The sequence below is a fragment of the Pteropus alecto genome, unplaced genomic scaffold (assembly GCF_000325575.1).
Source record: "Pteropus alecto unplaced genomic scaffold, ASM32557v1 scaffold239, whole genome shotgun sequence".
In the NCBI taxonomy this organism is placed as follows: Eukaryota; Metazoa; Chordata; class Mammalia; order Chiroptera; family Pteropodidae; genus Pteropus; species Pteropus alecto.
The window spans coordinates 8205046-8214697 of NW_006494613.1; the positions used below are offsets into that span (position 1 = coordinate 8205046).

At 29.4% G+C, this 9652-nt stretch overlaps 1 non-coding gene across 1 annotated transcript; it reads right to left on the minus strand.

The window, feature by feature from the left end:
- Window positions 1-7124: 7124 nt before the first annotated feature.
- LOC112474525 lies at window positions 7125-7228 on the minus strand. Its single transcript, XR_003044384.1, has one exon. It is a non-coding gene; the product is annotated as a small nucleolar RNA U13 (small nucleolar RNA).
- Window positions 7229-9652: the final 2424 nt, after the last annotated feature.

Genomic DNA, 9652 nt, shown 5'->3' on the forward strand with positions numbered 1-9652 from the left:
TATGCAAGACATGTTATACCACTAGAATGATTTGAAAATAAGAGGTAAGGTGGGGACTTGGTCCTGGATCACCCATTTCTTCACTTGTAAATTAGAGAAAATACTAGATTTTTTCTCATAAGGATTTTATATGCATTAAATAATATACTACATGTAAGATATTGAGACCAGTGTGTGATATTTATGAGGGCTCAATATATTACCATCAACTGTTTACTAATATAAAAATTGAAAGTAGTAAGCTATTTGAAAATGATTTTTTTTTTAGGCTAATCTTAGGTTTGACCAGCTCCAAAACTATGGGATAATTGAAAGAACAAAATATTCATGTTATGTATAAATTACCCAGCACGTTAAGGTTAGTAAATAGTTATTGGTGCTGCCTTTCTTAGATATGTATATATTCTAAAAACTTAAAGAAAAATGCGAGCCTTTTAGAGCAAAAGCAGGTAATTTTATCAATATAATTTTCCAAGATTAAATGGCAGTAAAAATTTATATCCTTATTATTTTGAATAAGTATTATCAGAAAAAAAGATTAATAACAATTTTAATATCCAATTGATTTATGATTTTATGGGCAATGTATAACAGAGCTATAATTATGAGATTAAACAATATTTAATGTAATTAAATATCTTGTCAATTTTAATTTACTAATATAAGTGTGATTAGATATGTGAATGACTTGATGAGAAATTGACTTTAATTTTAGTTCTGTCATTCAAAGATAAACTGTATATTTTATATATTAATATATTAGTGCCTCCTTAAGAGTAATACACTGGACTAAAGAAAGGAAGTAAAGGAAAACCAGATAGATATATTAACTAGTAAGACATTCAGTGCATTCTTCCATCTAAGTTTTTTCCACCAACATTATTGATTTGAGCCCAGAGATAAACCCAGTCACCATGAGTGATAAACTATCACCAAGTCCTATTGACTTTTTTCTCTTTTTGCTGTAGTTTTTGTCAGGTCAATGAATTATCCTTGGCTTATACTTTGTTCTCTAAGGCATAAATCAAGATTTTTAAAAAAATGTTGGTTTCTCACAAGTTTGGAGAAATAAAGCCAAATACAGCCTAAAAAGTGTATCTAAGCTATCATTTAAGTAAAATGCCTTGCTCTGATTCACAGAATGTCAATGTAATTACTATTTATTAATGATCAAAAGTGGGTTATGTTAATTAATTTTGAATTTGTTAATAAACAGAAATAAAAATTTTGCTTCGTTTTCTTTATGCACTTTAACTTCAATAGTCATAACATACTGATATAAATTATTTCTGTAATTTCTATGGGTGAAGATCAAACCATGCAGTCTTAATAGTATTATAAATAATCATAAACTTTTATTAAATGCTTAGCATTTTCCAGATGACATATTAAATATTATATGTCTGTCATTTATCATCCATCTATCTATCTATCTATCTATCTAGTATTATATGTCTGTCATTTATCATCTATCTATCTATCTATCTATCTATCTATCATCTATCATCTATCATCTATCTATCTATCATTAAACACTTATTTATCTATCATTGTCTATCAATTCATCTACCTATCAACCTAAAGTCATTACATCTAAATCTAGGAAGTAGAAACATTACTATTTTTTTATTTAAGGTGAAAATTTAGGCATAATGAGGCTATATAACTTACTCAAGTTAACAAATCTATTATGTGGTGAGACAAAAATCTGAATCCAGGTCATCTTAGTGACTGTAGGCTTTTTAAATACTACATCGTATATATTATCCCTTTTAACATAACAACAGAGCTATATACACTTATTAAATATTCTAGAATTACACAAGTACTGATATTTAGGTTAAGCCCTATCAGACTAGCATTTTATTAAAAGATGCACAAAAATAAAAATATATCCTAGAAATAAAATAAAAACTGATTAACCCAAAACAAAGAATCTATTATTTTGAGACACTAAAGTGGATAGTTCGAAGAAACAGGTACTGCAGTGGCTTTAGAGACATTAGAGAGCTAGTATAGGATTCAATTTTCATATAAGGCTATAGTTTTTCCCCCTCTCTCACCCAATTATTGTCTCCCCCCACCACACTAGTATATTTATATTTATTAGTTGCCATACTAATGTGTATTTTATGACTAAAAACAATATATTTGTCATTGTATAATTTTTAGCAAATAAACACAAGTCATTGAGAGAATAATACATAGCTAACCTGTTTTAAACTACAAATATCAAATACGATATTTTGACTTTTTTGAAAATATATTTCTTTCCTCTTTATCATTCCTATTAACAGAATCAAAATCTTCCCAAGTACGTCTAATACCATATAAAAACTACTAAATACAAATTTTCTAATGATCATTGATATTTTCTCACTACCAGTCTAAAACATACAACTAGGTTCTATTCAAAGGAAAATAATTTAGTACAACTTAAATTTAGTATAACTTTATGACTTAAAACCTTATTGTGAGTTTAATCAGATATTTTAGTCTTATTTAAGATTTTGCAAATAGATCTTGAATTTCTACTTATACCATCTCCAACCTTACAGTTGAAGGAAAACAGGAAAAGAAAAGCTAACATAGGTATAATAAGGGCGTCTAAAGAAAGAAAAAAAGGATACAAGACCAGGAAAAAATATATTTAAAAAAGCATAACAAAACTAGAAACATATTAAAATGCCGTGAAGTAACTCTTGGATTCATAGCAACCTACTAAATGATCTTCTCAAAACATGTCATATCATGCTCCTTCCTTACCTAAAAACTTTATATTTCTTCCCACTGTACATCATATTGAATTCTAGTACTTTATTTTAGGAAGCAAGGCTACATAATATCTAGTTTCCATGTCTCCTAAACTCACTTCTCCATATCGTTTTCTACACTGATCCACAATGACCTATTTTCTTTCATCAAGCTTGTTTCTGCCTTCCAGTCCTTATTCATGGTATTATTTCTGCAAACAAAAAGCTCATTTTTCTATGAGCTTCTTGCATAACTGATATTTGTATCATTTCAGATTTCTATTAAATGTTAAGTCCTTAGAAAGACTTTCTCTGAATACCCAATCTAAATAGCCCATCTGTCACTATCACATTACTCTGCCTATTGCCCTTATCAAACTTGTCACTTCTTGAAGTTATTTTCCATTTCTTTCCTTTTTACTGGCTATATTCTCACTTCTAAAATGTAATGTTTGTGAGAGTATGGATCTTGCATATCATATTCACTATTATATCCTTATAACAACTGAAACTTAAGAAAAATAATTATTTAGAAATAGGCCATGTTTTAATCTATCATCATTTAAAAAAAAATACTCCTTTATTCATTCCTCAACTTTCCTGTAACATGATTTTTATAATGAGCATGATGACTTCTGAAGACTGTCATTTGGAATAATAAATTTTAAACAAGAATCTTAAGGTCTGTGAAAACAGAATGAGTTGAAGTGATAAGCCACATAAATTATAAATTGTTGGCTCTTTTTTTCACAAAGATCAGCTTTGTAAGTGTTGAGGGATTCATATCGAAAAGGAATGTTTTTCTTTGAAGTTAAATAGCATGTTCGATATATTTTTTTAAAAAGAAATATTGTTTTTGTTTTATCATGCAATGAATTATCACAAGCTTTGTGACTTAAATAATGTCCATGAATGTGCTCGAAATTCTATAGATCAGAAATCTGGACATGGCATGGTTGTATTCTCTCCTCAGGGTCTCATAAGGGCAAAATCATAGTGTTAGAAAGGCAGTTTTATCATCGAGAGCTCAATAACCTCTTCTAAGCTCCCATGGTTGCAGAATTAAATTCCTTATGTTTATGGGACTGAGGTCCTTGTTACCTTGCTGGCTATCAGCTAAGAGCCATTCTTAGTTCCCATATGCCATTCTCATTCCTTCCCACATGGTCTCCTTTATCTTTGAAGTCAGCTCTAGAGCAGCTCCCTCCTTCTTTTTCATATCAATTCGCTCTCACACTTCTAATCTCTTTAAGGGTTCAGGTGATTAGGCCACACTCACTAATAATTCTCTCACTCTCTCTCTCTTTCTCTCAGAATCAACTGTTCCATGCAATATAACCTAATCAGAGGAGTTATCATAAGCATGATTATTATAAATATAATTCCCTAGTTCAGGCCCACACTCAAGAGGGACAAGAAGATTATACTGTGCTTATCAGCAGGCAGAAATCTTAGAGTCCAAGTTAGAATTCTGTCTACCAAAAATGATATTTTGGGAGATTTAATCAATGTGTAAATTTTATAAACAATGATTTATAGGTATAGTTACCTAAAAAAACAATAAAACTGTTATACCACAGGCAATGGAATGCTAAAACAGTAAATAAGAAATCCTATTCTTTACATATATAATTTATATATACATTGTTAAAGTCTTAGGTAGAGGACATATTGATCATAAATTGTGCCATTCTCAGTTACTTATAAAACATTCTCAAGAGTAATTTGCAGTTAAGGGTATTTGTATGTGCATTTCATTTTCTCACTGAATGAGTACGTACAGATATTTAATTAACATCAGAGATCACTACTTTGCTTAATAATTAACTGAAATTTAGATGAGATTTAATTTTATAATTAGATTATAATTTATACATTAAATCTGGAATAGTGAAATGTTACCTGTTTAAGTATGGAAGTAGGACAAATGGTTTTGAGCCAAAGTTACGGGAAGAGCACAAAATATATTTTTGTTTTATAAGGATTTAGCTGTCTGTTAAGTTGAGAGGTAACCTGCTAACCCTGCAAAAATTGCAATTAGTTTGGTGGGCTCGGAACAACATGGAGAGAAGATAGGCTTAGCATTTTGCTTCAACTTCACTATTTACTAGTTATATGGCCCTGTGCAAGTTTTTCTATAAGATTTCCTTTTAATTTTCTTTTTTTCAAAACGTCTTAGAATGCTATTACTCCTTCCTATATGGTTCCCTTTGTTATTGAAAAATATATATGTATATCAATGCTCTTTCATGGTTAATTGACTCAAAACCATTTGTCTTTGTCCTACATGCATTGCAGATAAATAGAAACACGTGGAAGGAGCACCCTTCTCATCCACCCCAGATTCCTTCACTTCCACTCTTTGCCATGAGATCATTATGATTAGACTATTTACCCAGGTTTATCTTGTTTATAGCAAGAAGCCTAGGTCAAGATCACTCCTCATCTCCCATACTAATCTCCATAGTGATGTGGGTACTGCTCAGGGTTGATAGATCAGGTTAAAATGAACTGTACCCACAACAATAACCTGATCTCTCATCCTTTCCCAGTTTCTGAAAATCTATACTTAGATCTGATACCCAATGACGGTTATAAGCAAAAACTCCTCTTTCATTAAACTCTTGCTAAATTTTTCTTCCCTTTTTTTGGCTCTAACTTAAAATTGATTTTCCCTGAGAACACTACTTCCCCTGTAGGCTTCTCAGGTAGTGAATTCCTCCTGCCCCCATACCTTTGGTAACACAGGGTCTTCAGGTATTGTCAGTGTTATTTATCATTGTAATTTCCAGATTTTTCTCCATTTCCTTTCCTATGATTCCCTAGAATTGCACCACATTTTTTTATTCTACTTTAATGTTCCTATTAGTAGTTTATTACCAACCTCTTAATCAATCTGTTTTCCTTGTACATTTCCTGTAATATTTTTTTCCAGCACAATACTATTCTAATTCTTGATGTGTATATTTTACTTTTTGATAACATTCAACAGAACTTCCAAGAAAGTCTTGGAAAATAGGAAAAGAGAATATCTCTCTCTAGAAACAATTTATTTTGGGGTTTTGGTAAACATGCACACACACACACTATATATATATAGTACACTATATATATGTATGTGTGTATATATATACACATACACACATACATATACATACACAACACACACACTTCTGAAGAAGTAGAAGAATCCAGTTTCCTATTTTAACAGTAATTGCAAAACCTGCCTCACGAGTCCCCATTATATTTGCCAGCACTAGATCAGGGTCTTCCTCTCTCTCGTCAGAGGTTTGGTACCCTGCCCTGTGGGACATGTCACTAAGTTTCTATTTTTAAATAATTAAAAACATTTTTGTTTTTACCTCTGCCATAAGAAAGATGACTATTTCCTATAATTATGACTTCCATGATACTAGAATTATCTTTTTACTTAGTTAAAAGATATTTTAACTAAGTAAAAAGATAATTCTAGTATCATGGAACTAGAATTATGTTAACTAGAATTATGTTAAATTAACTCCAATTTCTTAGTTAAAAATTTAATACATAGTTAATCATTTCTCATATTAAAGTTTCTTTGTTTTTAAAAAGCTCCAGTTAAGGCATAAATCCCGATTGAAATTTGGTCAGCCCTTAAAGTCAGCTCACTAAAGTCTTTCTTCAAATTAAGCAAACTTTCTTATATTATTTGCGCAATTAGTTCCTCATATAACTCTTCTTTTTCGAGTGAAGGGATACCCATAATTCATATGTTAAATGTTCTGAATATATCCTTCAAGTCTTTTTCTTTTTCCTTTTCTTTTATTCTACACAAGCTCTGTCTTCTTGAATTGCTCTATGTTTTGAAATAGAGCTTATATATGATATTTTTATCTGTTGATCTACATCTTCAAAGAGGATATAAAATATTGGACAATCAGTTTTTATTGAAATTACCTCCCTTTTTTCTGTGTGCTGTTCGAGCTCCTTAAATGATTTTTATTTTTAGTGGTGGTATTGTTCCCATTTTCAAAGTATTGTTTAAAAACACTTCTAAGAATTTATGCTAAGGAAACAAATGTGAAATGATATAGGTAGAAGATTATAATTGCAGGCAATTTATAAACATCTAAATACAAGAAAGAGAAAAACTACACTAAATTTGGTGGAACAGTTAAATGAATTACAGGGCAACAGATAATGGAACTGTGCTATAAAGTGTTTCAGAGCATAAACTAAAGGACAGGTTACCAGTAGAATGACTTTGGGCAGGTTACTTCTTTGTGACTCAGTTCCCTTAGTTGTAAAATGAACAAAATAATCATACTTCTTTTATAGAATACTTGTGAAGATCAGTTGTGTCAGTGCAAGTAAAGCATTATTTTTTTCTTGCATCAGACGGGTAATGTGCCGATGGTATAATAAGGTTTGAAGGAGATGTATCTCATACAACAGCATAAACACCCAATCATCATGCTTATATACTACACAAGGATCAAATAAAGCATTTTGAACCAAGCCAGGTACATGGCAAATCATAATTAGGTTACTGTTAACTGTTGTTATTATTACTATTATTATTCAGCCATTAAATTATATTTTATTATATTATAAAAATATAATACATGCATAATATATTGTTAAAAATATTAAGCTAGGTATAAACAGTATGTACAGTTTTATTTAACTTTGTGAATGCACATATTAATATGAAATGTAAAATCTAGATAACTAATAGACTATGTATAAAATATATATGGCAGCCTAGTCACTAAGTTGCTTACACTCAAGGCAGAATAATCGTGATTTTTTTTTTCTTGGTTGCTTTGTTCGTAATATTTCTTCATGTAATAAACATATTCTACTTAATTATTTAGAAACATTATCTTAAAAATTTTTGAAGTTAAAGCTGAACTTTTTATAATAATCCTTATCTTTATTTTCTATCAGAGTAATAATTTGAAATCATGCTTTACATTTTTTATGGTCTTAATGTTAATTATACCTTTTTTGGAAGATTTGTTACTCTTTGAAAAAATAAAAATTATGCAATTAGATGGTAATATAACTTTTATAGATATAAATATATAAATATGAATGTTTTAGAAAATTAAAGGGATCTAACATATTGTATCTGAGTTTTTATCAAATTGAAAAATCAGACAAAGCTATAGCAAAAAGAAAGCAAAATACTATTGTTTCAATATATTACATATATAAATAATATATAAACAACATATAATATTGTTTTTAAAATATTCTAAAGCTGTTTCAAAATAGTCTAAACATAAAAACAAAACAGTTTCTTAGATTAGTACCTGTGAAATTTTTTTCTTTCAAAGTGTAGAAAAGAAATCATTACTAAGTTTAAAAGAGGTAAAAATGTATAAATATTTGTTTGCTAATCCTTCACATTATTTATACAGACAAAAAACAAGACTAAAGTTCCAAAAATTTTCTCTAATAATAGATTTTTAAAAATTGATGTAATAATCACACAGAAAAAAATTGTTTCAAATAAATTTAAAAAACAGTAAGCTGACACTAAATTCTTACCTGGCAACATATGTCAAAAAAGAAAAGAAAAGAAAAGAAAAAAACTCTAAAACTGCTTTCAGTAATTATAGTCTTTGTAATAATATAGAAATAGTCATTATAAATTATAATATACATATATAGGATAAAACATAAAACACAATATCATTTTATATTAGAACAAATATGGCTAAGTGATTCAAATTCTCCTGTACATAAAATATCAATGGCATTCTTGTCAGAACTAGAACAAATAATCTTAAATTTTATATGAAATCACAAAAGATTCCAAACAGCCAAAGCAAGAGAAAGAAAAACAAAGTTGGATTCGAAACTATACTACAAAGCTACAATAACCAAAACGGTATGATAATGGCATAAAAGTAGAAGCATAGATGGAATAAAGTGGAGAGTCCTGAAATAAACCCTCGTTTATATGGTTAATTGATCTACGACAAGTAGGCAAGGATATACAATGGAAAAATGACATTCTCTTCAATAAATGGTGTTGGGGGAAATGGAGAGACACATGCAAAAAATAAATAAATAAAACAGAACCACTTTATTACACCGCATAGAAAAATAAACTAAAAGCAGATTAAAGACATAAAGGTAAGATACAAAACTATAAAACTATTAGAAGAAAACACAGGCAGTAAACTCTCTGACATGGTTCTTAGCAATATCTTTTTGAATATATCTCCTTGGACAAGGGAAACAAAAGAAAAATAATCATTGTGACTGCAACAAAATAAAAATCTGCACAGCAAGGGAAACCATCAAAAAAAAAAAAGAGCAAAAACCAAGTGACAGCCTTCTGAATGGGAGAAAATATTTGCAAGCGATATATCTGATAAGAGGTTAATATTCAAAATATGCAAGGCATTCATACAAATTAAAATTAAAAAAATGCTAAAATGTCCAATTAAAAATAAACAGAGTGCCTGAATAGATATTTCTCCAAAGAAGACATACTAATGGGCTACGGACACATCAAAAGATTCTCAACATCACTAATCATTAGGAAATGCAAATAAAAACCACAATGAGATACAATGTCACACCATTAGAATGACTATTATCAAAAAGTCAATAAAAACAAGTATTGGTGAGAATGTGGAGAAAAAAAACCCTTGTACCTTGTTGGTGGAATTACAAAGTGGTGAAACCACTATGAAAAACAATATGAAGTTTCCAAAAAAATTAAAAATAGAACTATCATATGACCCAGCAATCCCACTTCTGGGTATTTAACTAAAGAAATCCAAAACATTAATTTGAAAAGATATATGCATCCCTACGTTTATTACAGTATTATTTATAATAGATATAGAAGCATCTTAGATGTCCTTTGATAAATGAGTAAAGATTTATATATATATATA